This window comes from Colias croceus, chromosome 17 (assembly GCF_905220415.1).
Source record: "Colias croceus chromosome 17, ilColCroc2.1".
In the NCBI taxonomy this organism is placed as follows: domain Eukaryota; kingdom Metazoa; phylum Arthropoda; class Insecta; order Lepidoptera; family Pieridae; genus Colias; species Colias croceus.
The window spans coordinates 5,410,023-5,428,825 of NC_059553.1; the positions used below are offsets into that span (position 1 = coordinate 5,410,023).

Consider the following 18,803-nt stretch of genomic DNA (forward strand, 5'->3'; position numbering starts at 1 on the left):
TTAGTCATTCACGTTTAATGAATTTATCGCGGATGAATTGTTATCTCTACGTTTTGTAAATCAAGTGTGTTATGGTGAAAAATTGTTGAACGTCTGTTTACTTATGATATTTCAAAGCGCAGTTATTCACAAAAGATTTATCGCCGTTGCGACATAAAATAAATAGCCCACTAGTGACAAATGGGTATGATGTAAGGATCCCAGTTGCCTCTCAACTGAACCATAACGCGGGCGGTTCACATAGATTCCCTATCATAGAGCATAGACGATGATCCCATACATTGGCGCCGAGTTAGCGCATTGACCGAATATAATCATCTGAATCACGAACAAACGCACGCGGTGTTACTTAACATTCCTATCGGATGTTATTCACATAATTATTGAAATAAATCATTTGATACACATGCGCTATTAATAAATATTCTCTATTAAACGGCGCAACGTGTTACGTAGTGTTTATAAATACATTTAGATTCATTGTCGGTTTGAAGTGGTTTAACTATTAAAAACTGTATTAAAATAGATGTTTCTAAGCTGCTTGAAATTATTACCACCGTGTATTGTAAAAACTAATTTAGGTTTGCTATTTCTAAGTTGACATCACGGCTTTTCTTTCAAGTAAACTGTTTGAACGATTGAGTAAATATTACTTTGAAATATAAGATATAATATGAGTTAAAGAAAATAAAGATTTGCGAACATACATTGTTAGTTTTCTGTTAACCCACTTAAAGTGAACAAAAGTAGCTGTTTATTTAGTAACACTTAACACTGATCTTGGCTGGGGGTGAGATGCTCAGCTCTTGTTGGAAGATTTAGTGCCGTATCGTGTATCAAGTGCATACAATATAACGATTAAATGGTACTAAATAGGTATTTCCTTGATTTTATAGATGAAAATTAACACGTTCTACACATAACGCAGCTTTGAAAAGAACTGCTTTCATCTTAATTTTGCGGAGTGAATCTATGGATATTAAAACAAAAATTATTTATATCTAAACGTATATAGGTTCTTGTTGGAGACTGATTCAGTTTCTTTATTGTAGTTTAATATCTCACGTCTGTTAACGTACAAACGTGTAATTTTATTTCAGAACAATGACAAAAAACTTCTACGTACATTCTTATTTACGTTTAAGACCAAACACGCCACACCTGGATGGCCATCTGATTTTAAGAAGAAAAATGCGGCATTGTGTATTCACGCTAGAATCGAGATAAGCCCTAAATAAATTTGTTTACGTGGTCTCATGTCAACATTCGTTAGACTATTTCCAACCAAGGCTTCGGGTTCAATGTGCCATCTATGGGGACTTCCAATATGGTGTCTATTGTAGATGCCATATGTCATGACTTCATTACGCTTAGAATTTATGAAAAACTTGCTATTACTATTACGTTTTTGCTGGTATGGCTGGTGACTCATAATTTTTCCTATTTACTTTTATACCTCAATTACCAGAACGTATCAACTAGATTTTTAGAGATAGGGTATGGAAATGTTTAGTAAAATAACATAATACCTATTATATTATGTGATACCACATTTTTGTAAGAATAGTAGCGAATTTTTATAAATACATAAAACAATACTTAAATCAATTGTCTACTTATTCAAATGTGTATTTAATTTTTTTTTATTCAACAACATTATTTTAATACGATGATGTTACAAGAGTAAAAACCGAAACCGTACCGTATTTTATCACCACATCAAAAGAACAAAGAAATTAGCTCAGAATAATATTCTCTTCCAGCCATATTTTATAGTTGTGGTCTTGCTGTCTCCGAGAAAAGGCCGAATTTCGTAACCAACATAAAATGATTTATGAAGTAACCATACGCTTTATAGAACCTTTTTTGGGAAACCTCACTTTATATGCCTCGTACGCAAAGCGACGAACCGCCATAAATAATTAATTATTAATTCGTATTCTGTGTAAATAGATTTTTTGCTTATTCGTAAATCATTATAAGATGGCTACTGAGCAGAAAAAAAAAAAAATGTCTCGGTCTGGTAGGACACAGAAGGCTGATCACCTACTTGTCCCTAAAGAAAATCGATCAGTGAAACAGATGTATGCATAATGCATCTGCCCCTTACCCCACTACGGGGACACGGGACTTCACATTACTGAGCAGAAATAAATTAATTTCCAGATAATGTTAATGTCGGTAAAATAAAATATCATTTGAAAACGCAATCGTGTAATTTATTAACCGCTAATGAAAAACAAAACAGCTATAAGATAACTCCATTTTGCCATAACATTTTATCAAATATACGCAAAAATAATGTTATTCGTAGCACAAAACATTCTGTAAGCTTCTTGAATCGTAATAATATATTTTACAAAAATTCTCACCTACCAATATGGATTAAATTTTATGACCGTGTAAGTATTCATGCCGCGTCCTGAATTTAGAAAAAATCGATGATTTATCTAAAACAATGCGGCGGATGCGATACAATATGTTTATTTATGTTAAAAATATGAATTTCAGTATCGAAATTTGTAAGGGATTGCAGCGGATATCTGGCGCCAGCCTGAAATATTTTTTAGTGCAAACACGACGTGTAGTTAACCGATAACTCAAATTCTTGTAAATATTTTTTCAAATACCGTTGTGAGTTAGGCTAACTCAGCTGGATTGATTTTTACTTTGAATTTTGAAAATGCCCCACATTTCTTAGCTTATTAATCAAATTTACAAGTGCTACCTCATTTTCTTTTTTGCTTATGAGCAAAAAAGAAAAATTATCATAGTATGTTATCGACAAAGACTCCTATAAAAAGTTTTCTTATTCTAGCGTAGTGAACGTAAACGTAGTGTTTGCGTGTCTCTTGAACATCTTTATATCTTCAGGTTCGTATTTAGGGCATTAGTCGTAATACAAAAAACTAGACTTAGACAATCCATTGCACGTATAAGTATAGGTAGTTTGTTTCAGCATACATTGTAACCTGTGGCAGCAATTAGAACGCGGTATGCACTGAATCAACACTTTTATCAGGCACCGAATTGCATAATATATCACTGAAATTTTCGCAAATTCCAACATTTAGCGTTTGTCTAATAATAGTGTAAACAGTAACAGCCTTGTGTTTGTTTGTTTATTGATGCGACACTAGAATTTGAGAAACGACGAGAATTTGCTGAATATATAATAATGTGTCTTGTGAATTATTCCGTTTCACTTGCGGTTTATGTTCGTTCGGAGCTACAATGCGATTAAGTCATGAGCTTGCAGAAATTTTATAGACTTCGGTTGGGATAAATATTTCAATTTCGGCTTTATTGGTTGGGGTATTAGTCTCTATCCAGTTTATGGTACGAATGGTCTTATCATTTCTGTCTGTCTAGAGCATTGTCATGTTGCATCATTATAAAATATTGAAGATGGATAAATATTGACGTCACCATAGTAGACATCCTCTATTCCCATTTCCCATTTATTAGATATCAATACTTACCTAGAAGAAGTATAGAATTAAAAAACAAAAAATTGTTCCAAATATTTCGTCATTTCGCAATAACAACTACTCGTGCAGTTCACTTTACTCATGAATTTATCTAACAAGACACTCCCTATCTACATTAACATATCACTCAATATCTAAAAGGGTAGCGATGCCTCAGTCGCCTACATCCTTATCACAGTCCATTTGCTAGTAGCGGATAGAGAGGCTAATTACACCTGTCCGTCAAATCGCAGTTATCTGAAAACCTTTATCGTACATTTACCCGCAACTGTGTCTATGCATTTAATTTCAATATTATGACGAGCATCGATCGAACCGATACACGTGGACCTGCCAATTCCAAACAATACTCGATTTTACCGCACCACTATTATGAGCTATTTTCATACAGCAATGATTAGTCTTTGTTATATATCACTATTTCCGATAGACAAGTGAAGTCACGTGATTAAACGATCATCTTGATTGTGAAGTGGATCGTGGATAGTTAATTAATCAATTATGATAATTGCCTTTCAATGTCTTGTTTATAAAAGTTTTCTGTGCGTCTTTGAAATATTTTTAAAAGCTTTCAAATGCGACTTGTATGACTTGCGAATTAGATGTGCCGATATTTTTAGTTTTTAGCCGAATATAGATATAAATCATTGCCTTGGTGTGGTTTATTTTTGATGTTTAATGACATGTTAAATTTATAAGAGGAATGTCGAACATGTTTCAGACTGAATTAGGTCACACTGGTATCAAAGAGGGTTTCATATTAGACTATAAACCAAGTTGTGTGTTTTCTGTTGCTGTAGCAATCCTACTACATAATATAAGTGAATCCTGCTTCACGTTTGCGATTGCGGATTGATACCATCGCATCGTCATAAGTAGACGACCTAATAATAAAAAAAATGTAACAACCGTTAAAATTAAAATTCGAAATATAAATTCTATTATTTATCAATGTTTTGTTTAAGCCTAAGTATTTTAAATATTTATGTGTCTTTCCTCTTTTTAAAATCACAACGTAACTACTAACTAGCTCTTATTTATGAGTGTATAATTTATGCGTAACGGTGGCGAAAACCAATGTCTATGATTATGTTTATAGCATTAGATTACGAAATAATTTTATAATAACAGCGATTTTATCAAGATTATGCCAATCTTGTCCAAAGGGTCAAATATTTGAAAATAGAGTTACACAATAGCGTAGGTATTATTGAAGAGCGTCCTTGATCATTTCCGGATCAAAATATAACTTTCTTAATTCCATTGGTTAGGTATTGATTAAGGGTCAAACATACAAATTAATGAATAATGGAATAATTTAAATTAATTCGACATTTCTACATTGGTTTTTCTTATCTCGTTCAGAGAGATCACATATTTAACCTACCATCAAAATTATTCACAAATAACAATTAAAAGAAAAACCACGAGCTCTTAACCAAAAACTTATTACATATTATTTTACCTTCGCATTTAAATAAAGAAAAAGTGGAAATTTTTTAATTCTGGTTCAAAATTAAATAAGAAATTTCAACAGTAATGTACACTTTATGTGGAAACTGGGTCAATTATAATAATATTATCTAGGCGGCGCGTTGCCTTATGTTGAAATATTTCATAATAGGGTATGAAGAGGTTCCTATTGTATTTTTGACATGTCACATACCTACTTATAAAAAAATGAAAATATTTAGTCGGTTTATGTAAATGATGGCATGTGACCTATCCCATCAAGAGGCATATTATTAGTGCGTCACGCTCGTAAATCGTAAGGTAGTAAGATGAGGCGCTTGGTGGTCGCCGCACAGTTCACACTGAGAGCGCGCGAGCGCGCCATCGTCTATCCCCGACCGGACTTCTCCCGCGCGATCCGGAAAATTGGCGCGAAAATGCGGAACTGTCAAAACGCTTGATTGGCGTTTTAATTTTGTTCTCGCGAAAGCGTGATCGCATACAGCCAACGGACTAATGTGAAGTGTTTTAAATCATCTTTTCTCTGAGAGTATGTAATATCTGTGAAAATCATGTTTTACAAAGCTCGTAAATATTTTCAAATATAAAACTCGTTCATCAAAGTACACATGTTACAAAAACCGTGATATTTAGCTGTTAGTTAATTGAACGTAATAAAATTTACACACATTTGGCACGCAATAAAGCAAGCGAATAAACTTGACCAATTATCGCCTTGTCAAACACGATTGTAGTGAAACATGAAACATACGACATATTGTGTCGTTTGTCCTTCTGTTATGACTGGATTAACTCTTAACACGCTTTTAAATTATTCTTTTATTTCACCGAATTGTGTTAAAGCGAAGCGACCGCGTGTTGTACGTGATAAAAATGTTTCATGGATGAAATTTATGGGGCTGTTCATTAATATACGCCATATATTATAAGCCTACAGTAGACCAAGGAGAAAACTTTTAAGATGTATAAATACATTAGCTAATAGATTTCTCTCCATTAATCATTCTGTTGCTATTTTATTATTTGTGGTTAGTTTTATGTTTTCATTGTGACTTATTTTTGAAATTTTGAGTAATGTTTCGATATGCAAACGAAGAAAATTTAAAATTATTCAGTTATCATTTAGTGATTGTTTAAATTAATAAAACAACTTATAATACAAAATAACTTATAAATAGGTACTAATTAATTTTGTTTTGTAAAGAATATCTCTCATAATTGCATGCTGTTAACTTTCGTTAACAATCTAGAGACCGGAGTCGTACGTGAACAACCAAGTAAAAAGATGACAATTTAGAAAAAAGTAAATGAACAGCAAGGTCGGTTGCAGTCCAATGTCATCGCAGGTCCTTATCAGTTTATCTACTTAATTTTTATCAAGCCACAGAATAGGTAAGTAGGTTACACGAGTAAATCATAGAGCAAGAAAAGGGCCTACTATACTGAATAAATACTACCATTGATGATGTAACAGTTTACATTTGTAATGATATTCATTTCAGTAGTAATCGAGAACATTGTGATTATCTTGTAATTCAAATTCAATCGCATAAATTACTCGAGATTTCTAATCAAATAAATTACGTTCTGTCTATACAAACGTATATCTTATAATTAGTATAAAACTTTGACGTCAAAATAGGCCGCATTTATGAATATAATGTGGTAATTTAAGAAGCCTTTGTCGACAAAAAAAAATTATCAAATAACGCCGTATTATATTTACGTTCGTAAGGTAAATGTAGCGTTCCTTTTATAATAAGTTCAGTAAATATTTGTAGGAAAATTCATTATAAAGAGGCCGCTGTAAATTGTATTTATGTCACATGATTTTGGAATACGAGCACCTTGAGGGCTTCGATATCTTCTTACAATATCTTCTTAATTATAAAGTTAATTGTATTAAAGTTTTAATCCCTGAAATCGAATAAAATCGAACTATATTTTATTTTTAAATCCGTTAGTAATCTTCTCACATTAAAAATTTCATTAGACATTACGCTTTTAATTCACTTTGAGTATCGCAAAATCATCAGTACAATTTGTTGGTTTGAAACGTTTATGGCATGTTGTTCCGACCTAACTCGTAAAATATTTTGTCGTTTGATGTAGCCGCTTGTCATATATGTCATCAGAGACGATTTAATGTTTGATTAAAGCCGTTCACGTGCGGACCACCTAGTTTGATTGGACTTGCCATTTTTGTTAATAATACATGTGTATTTATTCCACGTTCCTTACCTATGTAATTCTTTATTTTGTATACTGCGAAATCATTTGTCTTAGAAATTCAGTTATCTTGACAGAAAATCTTAATAGTAAAAGCTGAATGGTGAAGTGAAATTTTAGCAATACCTTGTTAAGCTTTTACAATATGACCATTTCAATTAGAAAATGATTTACACGTCAATTTAATGGCCATGAAATTTTAAATTATAATATTGCTGTTCTAAACTGTACTTTTTAATGAGCATGTACTTGTTTGCGGCTCAAATTGTACATAACAAATTATAAGAACTATTTTTTAGAAAATTTATAAAGTAAATGATTTTTTTTTGTCTGTAATATAGATAATGTATGTATGCTACATTATACAAATGGATAAACGATATTATAGGGTACTTGACAGATTACATATTGATAGCACTTTTATATCGTCAGATCAATGTTACAACATTTTGAAGATACGTTAAAAAAATGGGCCAATTACAAAATATAATAAATATTGCGAGTACGTACCGCGTCCTCGGTGCTCTAGCAAAACAGTTTACTTGCCCTAAATTACTAAAAGGGCCCGAAGTTTATCTCCTTATGTCAATTTTGCAGCGATCTACAATTTTTTCTAGAGTGAGGCTGAGTTTTTGTAATAAATCCTGAAAAGGGTTCGCCTTATCAGACGTAGAGCGGTTGGTAATTTACAAATTTATTTTATAAGTCGAAATAGGTACTGAACGTACAGTTTTAAATTAACAATATTTTTATTAAAATGCTGTAAAGCAGAATAATAAATAAAACAAGAAACAGGAAAAAAAAACGATTTTAAGGTAGGTTATATGAAGAAATATGTTGGTACATATTTATTTTAATTTATTAAAAAATAAGTTTCATAAAATATAGTATATACTGGTATGCTCCGCAAATATAATGTATAACGTAGCTATAGATACATATCTACATAAGATATCATATTATATCACATAACGAAATTCGATACTTCTCATAAACATTTTCAAAAGCCTACCGAATGTTGCTTATAATTTTCCCATAAAAATAAGCTATAAGATAATATTTTACACACCGATTAACGGTTGTCATTTCCCTGGTACCTCATAATAAATCTCCTATAATTGTGGATTGACACCCAAACGCCCAAATTCTCTGAGACGTGCTCGTAAATTTTATTCACTAATAATAAACAAAATTATTCTCTACACTTGTTATACTCCGTATAGTGTAACAAGGTATAATTTAGTTGTATTTTTGTTCTACTCAATAATAGTACCTACAGTCTTGTACGGGTCAAACTTGGCGTTTTTATATTTTCATCTTTGACTTGTTAGTTATTTTTTCATTTGAACAATTTGCTTGAATGAAACGTAAATTTAGAGCTTTTGGATCAATAACCGTGTACTAGTATCAATTATGTTATTTTATGTAGATCAACAGAAATGTGTTTGTAATTTTTAAGGTTCTATTAAATATATATAAGCATAATATCCTGTCTGTTAGTATAACGTGCTGTCGTACGTAAGTTAAATAGGCACTTTGTATAATTAAAAACAAATATTTTAAAAGCATCTATATTCAATAAACGCCGCCGCCAAAATGATCTGACAGCAATTTTACAGCGGGTGTGTACAGAATATTAACAATAAAATCGAAATTACGCGTATCGCATATAAACAAAATATTTTAACGTACCTATTATCAGGTGATTTATGTTTTTTCAATGGAATGTTTCCATTCAAAAGAAATGAGACGTAGTAAAATATGAGAACAAAGCAATCAGTGGTTTTGGATATATGCCAGGTTCTTAAAACCTGGAGTAATCATTGAAGACCGTCATTCATGTAGGTACCATGTAATAATCATAGCAAAAAATGGTTTACCGTTTGTTTATGTTGAAAACTAGTACGCTATGTGTATGTTTATTAGACAACGGATTTTCTGGGATTTTTTTACATGATTTACACGTTGTTTTGTTTCGAATATGGGTAAAGAAGGATTATAATGTCAAGGTTTACACATCCATAAATTGTGAAAGAAACAAAGTGTCTAACCGTCTCGGACTTTAAACTTTTATATTTATTGCAACTATCATGTCTTTCATTTTGTTTGTGAACTAAACCGCAAACGAAATTTTTTATAGAATTTTTTATGTGTTTTATCTATGAACATATAATTTTTATAGTTTTCACTTCTCTTTTATTATTATCATTCGTAAAAGCTTTCCGGGGACATTTTTGGCTCACTTAAGCTCTAAGATGTGTAGATTATATAAAAACAGACTACTGAAATGTGAAAAGTTTTTTTTTTATCATTTACTGTTTTTATTAAATACATACATGTTTGTGGGTTGACAGACGGCTTTTTATATATAGCTGATCATAACCAAACTATGTATTAAATAAAAAAGAAAATGAAGATCCAGCCTATTACGCCAGTTCAACTAACCATTTTTATTTATACAGCACAATCATGAGATATAAAATGCGTTTAAAATGCTCACGGAAAATTGATACAGTATGAATATGTCATGTATGTATCACTCAGATATATGAGATGCGTTCAAAAACCGCATCCCACATACATAATCTAATTAATAATTAAATCGTATTACATGTGACGATAATTGAAATCGATCGTGCATTCAATTTACGGTAAATAGTATTAAACATCTCGATACATATTTTTTTAATTAAGAATTATTAATTCTTGTCAACATAATTTAATGGAAATGCAATATTGACTTCAATTAAAGTTATAATATATTATTTTAGATTTATTTTATCTTTTATGTGTCTGTCTATAGCATCGGTCCCTAAGTAACTGTGATTTTTAAACAGATAGATAAATATACCTTTATTATGCAGAAATGTATGTGCAACTAGTGTCAATATGTAAGCATCTCAGCTAACTTTGCTTCTATTACAAAAAAAATTGTTTAAGACATATTATTATAATTATTTATATATTTTTTGTAGTTTAATGTAGCCGTTATAAACTAGTGTAACATTCAAAATATTTGGAACAGAAATTGACTTTCTCATAGTTGTCGGTTTAAGAATTTTGCAAGTATTTTTGCCCGCAAGGTGATAATACTACCTACACTCTAATTTCATAAGCTAAGGCTTATCGACATGACGGTTACCACTAAAAATAAATCCGTGACGCAAAATACAAGGCAGTTCCTTAATAAAACTGAAATCAATTTACCGGTCTATTTGAAGATGATATAAAAGTTATTTTAAAATCGGTATTAAATTTGTTTGCTCAACTACGACTCGACCTTGTGAAGGCTCTGACTGACACTAAAATCCGTGGTATGGATTAAATTAAAAATCTATTTTAAATATTCTGCTCTTGATTCAAAGCCAATAAAAACGCACTATGATTTACAGCCTTAGAATGTAATCCCGTAATACACAATTAAAATTTTAACATTCCTCGGGATTAGATTAGATTAGATTAGATTCTTTCGATTTTGTAACGTATGTCAGACACATGCCTTTTCGGACATCGACAGTATTTATATCTACGATCGCAAGTTGAACTAACATAGTACAGTAAGCTATCGTTTTACATAATATAATTACATATTCACTACCTGAAATATACGATTATTCTGAACAAAATACTTATTCTCAAAGCACAGGCTTTAGCCGAAAGCATAGTAGGTATTATGTTTCTGAAAAGCACATTTTCATGTTTTGTATTTTAATGAGGTATTGTTATTATATAATCATTAATCAATGTATCAAAATCTGTAGCTTCTCTTTACTTCTACTAACTATTTATCCAAAATATAATTCTCCTTTGTTGGTGAAATAATCATAGAACGCGTCTAACATAATAATATTTAAAAATACGCAGTAAGTCATGCATATTTAACTTGTTACCGCTATCTCGCTCGTATACTGAATCAATGTTTTATTAACACACATCCTATAGACTTGCAGGAGTTGAAAATTATGAAAGAATATTTTATTTACCGCGCATTTTCAATGTAGTCGCGGAATTTTATCGCGAGATAATGAATGCAATCTAACGAGGCCATTCGAATAATAGGGATTAAAATTTAAACGAATATTTACAAGCATTTGTTTAGTAAAATGGTTTTTGTAGTTTGTCATTTTGTGGTTAAATAACGAAAGGAAGGTTAACCCAAACATAAAAAATATTATTAAACAATAAATATATGATAAATTTATTAAAAATTATTCAGTAACTTCTGCTTTTGTGTTACGTTATAAAATCGTTGTTAATGATGACTATCTGAATTTTATTTAAATTTCCATTTTCTACAGTCTACCAAGGTAACAAAGTGTACAGCTAATAATTTGTTTAATGCAATAGATAATTTTATGTGGTGAATAAATTATCCTAGGTGTCACCACTTTTAAATTCTCTTGGTCTCCCTTCTCTATGTAAGGTATTTTCATCTTTATCTTTATCAAGGGTTTTAAACAGCTATAATTTAATGCTAAAAACTAAAACATCCTAATAGTTGTTTGAACTCGCAATAAATAATCCAATTTCAAATATTCTTACAATGCAAATTATTAGATATATAATTTTAAATTGACATGACTGGTCTCTCAATTTTAAAGAGTAGATAATATAGGACATTGAATTGTCTTGCTATATCCAAACAATAGGAATAAGCCGTACTTAGTAATAAATTACGCGTATTATTAGATGATTCAAATAGCGCAATCACGATAAACTACAGTGCAAAGACCTTCTTATCAGCCAATGTCGAAGTGTGGTATCAACTATTTCATATTTTTAGATTTCGCGATACCACAAACTTTTAGATTAGGTAACCTAAAATGGTGATAAAAATCCTTTTACTGTAACCCACTCAGGGCAAGTTATTGCTCCAAATAATTACGTTGAAATCTTGACAAATGTCACGCTGGTTGTTTCAACGATTACAAATCGATAAGCATATTTTATATGTGGTATATTGTTAAGAGAAGAGAAAAACCTTAAAAAAACAAATGTCTCCAAAGAGATTACATTGGTAGACTGTTTTATAGTCAAATAAGTTAGAAAGATTTAACTCTGTCTTTAACCAGAATAAGTAAGTAGGTCGACTTAACCTATAAGCATGTATCCTTTCAGTTTTATGTGTCTTAAGGGACACACCGCGCGCCATCTATTGAGATGATTTAACAACCATCTCAACCAATATGAAGCACTTTTCAGTGAATACAATATTGTAACGTGATCGAATTTTTTCTATTCTTTATAAATTTATATTTATAAAGCATTTGAATGCCATAAAAACCAAAAAATATAAATTCAACTATAAGCATGTATTTAATGATTTGATGATTGACATCCTTTTTAATATCAGTTAAACAGAACGACAACTTTTATCTTAAATGAAGAGCTTTTAGATGCTTTTTATGAGGACATTCAAATCGTCCAAATTTAAATAAACATATTCAATTTGTATAAAATCGAACTGTAGTTCAACTTTCTTTTATAGTCGGGTAACAGTCAGTTACACTAATTACTAAAACAGGATCAACCATAAAAATATATTGATGAATCTAATTGACCTGGCAGTTGGCACCAAGTCATTTGGTCCATAAAACGTAACGGCTATCTTTGTTATTTAGAAATCATAATTGATTTTAAGTTAACGATAAGTAATGTATTTTCGTTATTCAATATTATGTACAGTGTACACGTCTGAAAAATATGACTATGATAGAGATTTGTGTAATGTCAAAGAGATTTATAAAATACTAGCGGTCCGCCCCGGCTTCGCCAGTGGTGCATGTTTACGTTTTCTCTACATAAGATCCATCCTCGTACTTCAAGAAATATAATAAAAAAAGAATTATCGAAATCGGTTCAGCCGTTCTCGAGTTACGCGCTTACCAACACATTTTGCGATTCATTTTTATATATAAGATGACATAGAATTTAACATTAAATAAAGGGTCTTTGATTTTTTAATCATATTTTGTACCATTAATAAAATAAATAATAGTATTACAATCTTTATAAGAAGATACACTTCTTCGTATTTCGATTTAATTTTCAAAATGTTTGAAGAGTGAACTTTTGCTGTTAAATGCCTTTGCGTTTTAATAACTACATCATACAAAAGAAAACTCACTGTAATTTTAAATTTATCTACGAAACATCGTTGAAATATTTCTTAATTGATTTTCACAGATATGATATACAATTAAAGTAGCGGATAATAACGAACTATTCTTTTCAAACAAATTAACATTTGTTTGGTAATAAGAAGTGCTAAAAACAGTGTCGACGAAATTCTTAAAAATGGAGAAAATACCTGCGCTTCTCACCATTACCATCTTGCTGGTAAGTACTATTATATATCTATATAATATGGATGTCGTATCTACCTTTTATAATTTGAAATTTTATTATGTGCATTTGATAATATCGTAATTTTTATTTATTGGACGTACTCAAGAGGTCGCAAATGGGTAATTGAAAATTAATTTTCGTAACTACCTATCGATAGCGACTCTTTGCTTCAATGATCAAGAACATATTATGTTAAATGTAAAACATCTATCAAACAATCGCAGTTTTAAAAATTATGATTTTCAGCCCCATCTCTGGTCGCAATATCCACTTGTCGATCATTCTCTATCCATAGGAAATATCGAACCTTGAATTCATTACCTACGTCAATTTCAGCTCAATCCTCGACGTTGTTTAATTTTTACAAGAACACATTAACCTCATTTTTTTTCGCTTTGATCTAGTCAAGTAGAATGTTTAACAATCATTGGATAGGTACGTGTAAATCACTGCACATTTGTGAGTCTAGACACTCAATTTTAAATCATTGTGGTAGCATATTGTTGATTAGAAAATTTGCGAATGCGTGACATTTGTGTCTAATGTCAATTTAGGCCGCTATCTGTAGTAGTGATAAATGATCGTCACTGATAAACAAATCGGCCAGTGTTGATTGCAGAAATAGAACTGGTCAATAACAAATCAATGTACCTAATCGTAACTGATACATTTACTTGGTGGTGGATAGTAGAACGCGTGTAGCTGGTAAGGAGCAGAAAGTTTAATAGGTACTACAAGAAGATCTACTACTACTGCTGTAAGATTTAAGGGTATATTTTAAACATTCACATGTTGTTTATTGATAACAAAATAATCTATTAACATTGAAGAAACAGTTAATTGCTGCTGCATTTACTACTCATACTCAGCATTTCGTGAATATAGTTTTAAGTACCTGCAGCCTAATTGGAATATGACTTCTTGATATTTGCGTACTTGACCTACATAAACTTATCCTAGGCTACGTTACTTTCTGAAAAACGTTTCAGAACTTTTCCACCCATCTTCCACTCAAAGAATTGGAAAGAAAATACTTTTTACTGTGATTGTAATTCCGAGCGAGATCGCACGTAAGCACACATTGCTTCATTTGCCGGTCGTAAAATTCGACATTGAAATTGTTAGTTCACTTTTAGTACCAGGAAATCATTTTCGTCAAGACTACGTTGTCATTTGGATATTATTCGACATTGTTCTGCGGGTACATGATATATTCTTTATTTTCTATTCCTTGTGGAATGTTGGCGCCGAGCGGTATTTACTCTACGTTGACCAACCGCTCATATAATATTGACATTAGACAGTGCAAACTTTATCACATTTTTAACATTAAATTTTGTTTCCAAGAAATCTATTTAGCTTTTTCCAGTTGACGATATAAATAAACCGTCCTTATGATTGTTTAAATTTTATATTTAAACATATTCATTTGCCTATTATATTACGAATACTCTAAATAAATATTATGTTGTACAAACAGTTGGTTCAGTAATTAACACGCATATTTCAAAAACAATAAACTGAACCTTCGCGAGTGAATGCTTCAACGACGCTATTACTTCAAACATTATTCGTATTGTAATGCATCGCATATTTAACTATTTTCAATGAGTATTATTATGTTGCATGATAAATCAGATGCGACCCAGTTGTCGCGTGCACATAGATGTGTGTAGTGTCGCCTTGAAGCACTCCTGACCACCTTTGTTTTACTTACTCCACAGCTGAATGGATAAATTAGATATATACTTATCTGATTCAGTTGTTCATTCGACCTCAATATTAAGCATCATAAATTTAATAGCGCTCACAATGTTATCGGCAAATATTTTGCTTTTTTAATTACTGTAAATATGTTCTCATTGACAAGAATAACTGAGCATAAAGAAGTCACGGATGAAGGAATCCAGAGACGCGTTCGTCATTAGACAGATAGATGTAAAGCAGAAATCCGGATTGATTCGCTGGAAACAATTTGACGTATTGATGAATATTTAAATAACTCTGAGACAGAAGTTGCGATTGTGCCGAGTCCTTTTGAGCTAGAAGTACCGCAGAGCTAATAAATTTATAATTCACGCCGAGTCAACCTCATCGCATATGATAATGAAAAGTCAACGACTGGTCTAGTTGCACTAATGAATGAAACTCCTCTGTAATTTATATTAGCTACGCTTTTGTATTAATTACGAACTTTGTCACATTTCAAAGAACTCGGACTATATTTAAGAACCATTGTTATGTTTAAGTGCATATTTACTTTTTTGGTGTCTCGAGGATGACGCATTGTACCAGTTTTCTATGTATGCACTAAATTGCATACCCTAAATGTTCTGGCCTTGTCCATGTTCGTGAGCTTTGTCCTATAAACGGCAAACAATTGGGTGTAATAAAATCAAATGAACAGCTGATTGAAATAAGAAGCGCAGTGATTTTATAAACAACTTTTCCAACAATGTATCAAGTAGTAAACATTTTCCAGAATTCGATGACTTGTAATTATTTTATTCGTTTATTGTTATATTTCAAAGCAGGGCCTAAAAACAATATAAATATAACTTCTGTCAAGAAATAAACAACTTAAAACAAATTATTTAGACCGAGGAAACTTGGAATCGTGTTTTCGGAAGTTGAGGTTTGTGAAAGTTCCACAAAGGCAGGATAAGAAAACTTTAAAACGGTCAGAAAGAAAACTTATTTATAACTTCCTGTATTATTTATTTACATATTTTAAACATCTACAATTTATTTCCTTTTGTGCGTTATAATTAAATATATTTTTTCTATTCTTATATTATGTAGATGAGTTGTTTAGTCAAGTATGTTAGATAATAATTTGACTAAATACTTTGACAATTTTCTACTAGACTGTTTTAAAGTTTATCTTTTTCTTTATGTATGCTAGTTATAAAAACTTATAATTCATAATGTACTCCTGTTATTAGATAGATATTAATAGGCTAACATTGAACTTGAATGCCTCGATACAGCCGTTAAAATGCCCACCGCAACTTAATCAAATAAAGAATTTTTATTGGCCATATAGCGGCTGTCTCAAAGATCGGTAAAACATACTGACAAGGGTCATATATTTAATAGTTAACTGGTTGATTTGAACAATAATGAGTGGGTTTTTTACGAGGGCGGATACAGCTCCCGATTGTTACGTAAATATCTTCGATTAATTTAAAAACTGGTTCCCTTTAATAGAGAGCTTCCACGTTCATATCATTAATTTGATCTGTGGAATCATTTTTAATGCATGTTTGTTTGTTAATGGAACCTTCGGTTATATGATTATGATCTGTTAATTACTTTTTATATAAAGTCTATTGCTATGCAAACATAATATCATAAAAATTAATAACTTGCAGATGTTTAAAATATCAAACCAGTAGACTCAGAAGTTTGCTAAACTTTTATAGATAACAAAAACAGAAGACAGCCTTATTGCTAAAAAGCTTTTTCTGTGCCGAATTAAAAATCATATGTAGGACATCTTAATCATGCCTATTTCAATATTAACATCGTATATTCATGACATTGGCTGACGTATTTTCCCCACACGCCGATTAAAATGATTCCCGCGTCGCCCAATACAAGATTTAGACGTCGTTATCTCGTACAAGCTCATAAAACTGACATTACTATTCACTAATGTTCCACTCGCATTAGTGTCACATTAAATGTTACGAAATGATGTAAGCATCAGCCATATGCATCTTTGATCACTGCATGCGTTTTTCTCACTTGAATTCAATAATTGGAATTGAGGTTTGAGCAATTTGAAGATGCTAACTTCTTATGTTCGTTTAGGTTGATTACTTGAGGCTCCGTAATAACTGAACAAGATGACAAAGTTTTATTATTAGTGCAAATTTTATACAATAGATAAATATTTTAATCTAATTAAAATAGTTAACGAAATTTAGATTTTTATCGGTGTGATGAACTGTTTATTACAAACAAAACGTATCTTTGTTATATTAAAATGTGAATCTTAGTTGTAGATGTAGTTCTAGCCTTAAGAATATTACCTTTTAAAAGTGAATTTAACAAAATGAACTGTCTAAAAATTATCAGTCACGACAGAGTTTTATACTCGTATAAAATCTGAGATAGAATCAACTGTGATTTTATCAACAGCGAAATGATTTCCGTTTAACATAAACAGCTACTTTATTTGACAATATTGTTAATTTTATTTGACTTTTGCTAAAAGCTACGCGATTAAACGAGTAGAGAAGACATTATTTTGATAGCTTAAGAAAGTTAATTATATGCTTATAAATATTAATTAATAGAACATCTATTAAAAGGATTTATTTTTACTTAACATTTTAATATTAAACATATACCTAGCAATGGGATGAAAAACTAACGTTATCTCTATAATAATGGCACTTCTATATCTAATGGCACTTCTATATTTTTAAATAAAATATAATGCAATTTAAAAAGGTTATCCATATAAAATCATTTGCGAAAATAAAGTTTCTTTTTTATTTTGAAATATAATTCATTCATTCACTAATAGTTAAACATAAAAACTATGCCTATACACAGTCATACATTCACCGTACATCACAATGGATAAACATTTTACTGTTCCATAATAAATCATAATTAAAACTGTATACGCCTTACCTAGCATTACTGCGAATTAAACAGAATAACGTATTAAATGTTCCCCATATGAATAGCTCTTCATACTCGTAATGTAAGAGCTATTCATTTGAGATACATGTAGGTTTGCCGTAAGCCATTCGTTAGCAATGTATGCATCTTGATGATATATCAATTCAACGAGATTTTAAATTAGTTATAAATCTTAGGGCCATGTATTAAACAGGTAAGATATACGTCATGGGAAGCGGGTTTAGCGGCCTGCGAATGAGGACCATGTTTTCTGATAATCTTAAGATAAATTACTGATAGATTTTCCCAGACTCAAGTCTTAGTTTCTAACATAAAGGTATTCAACTTACGTATATATGACATACGAATATGCTATAAATATACAAGTTTGAACAGCTATAATAAATACAAATCCAAAAATAAAGTAGATGGTTTACATATTGTAAAGATTATTTTTTCAATAGTTAGAGTAAGTAGGAGTCTCTTATACAAATTTATTATGTATCTAGAGACAAAAAATTATGTACACCATTGCATTTCAAATGCAAACTAGCTATCAATTTAACGTTTCGTTATAGATAATGTAGAACATATTTCGATAATTTATAAAATAATAAAATAAAT

General features: G+C 30.9%; 1 protein-coding gene across 1 annotated transcript in view; it reads left to right on the plus strand.

The window, feature by feature from the left end:
* The window catches only part of LOC123698951 (thrombospondin type-1 domain-containing protein 4-like), a 93,703-nt gene that overhangs the window by 63,948 nt on the left and 10,952 nt on the right, over positions 1 to 18,803 (plus strand). The gene's annotated exons all lie outside the window — the stretch shown is intronic.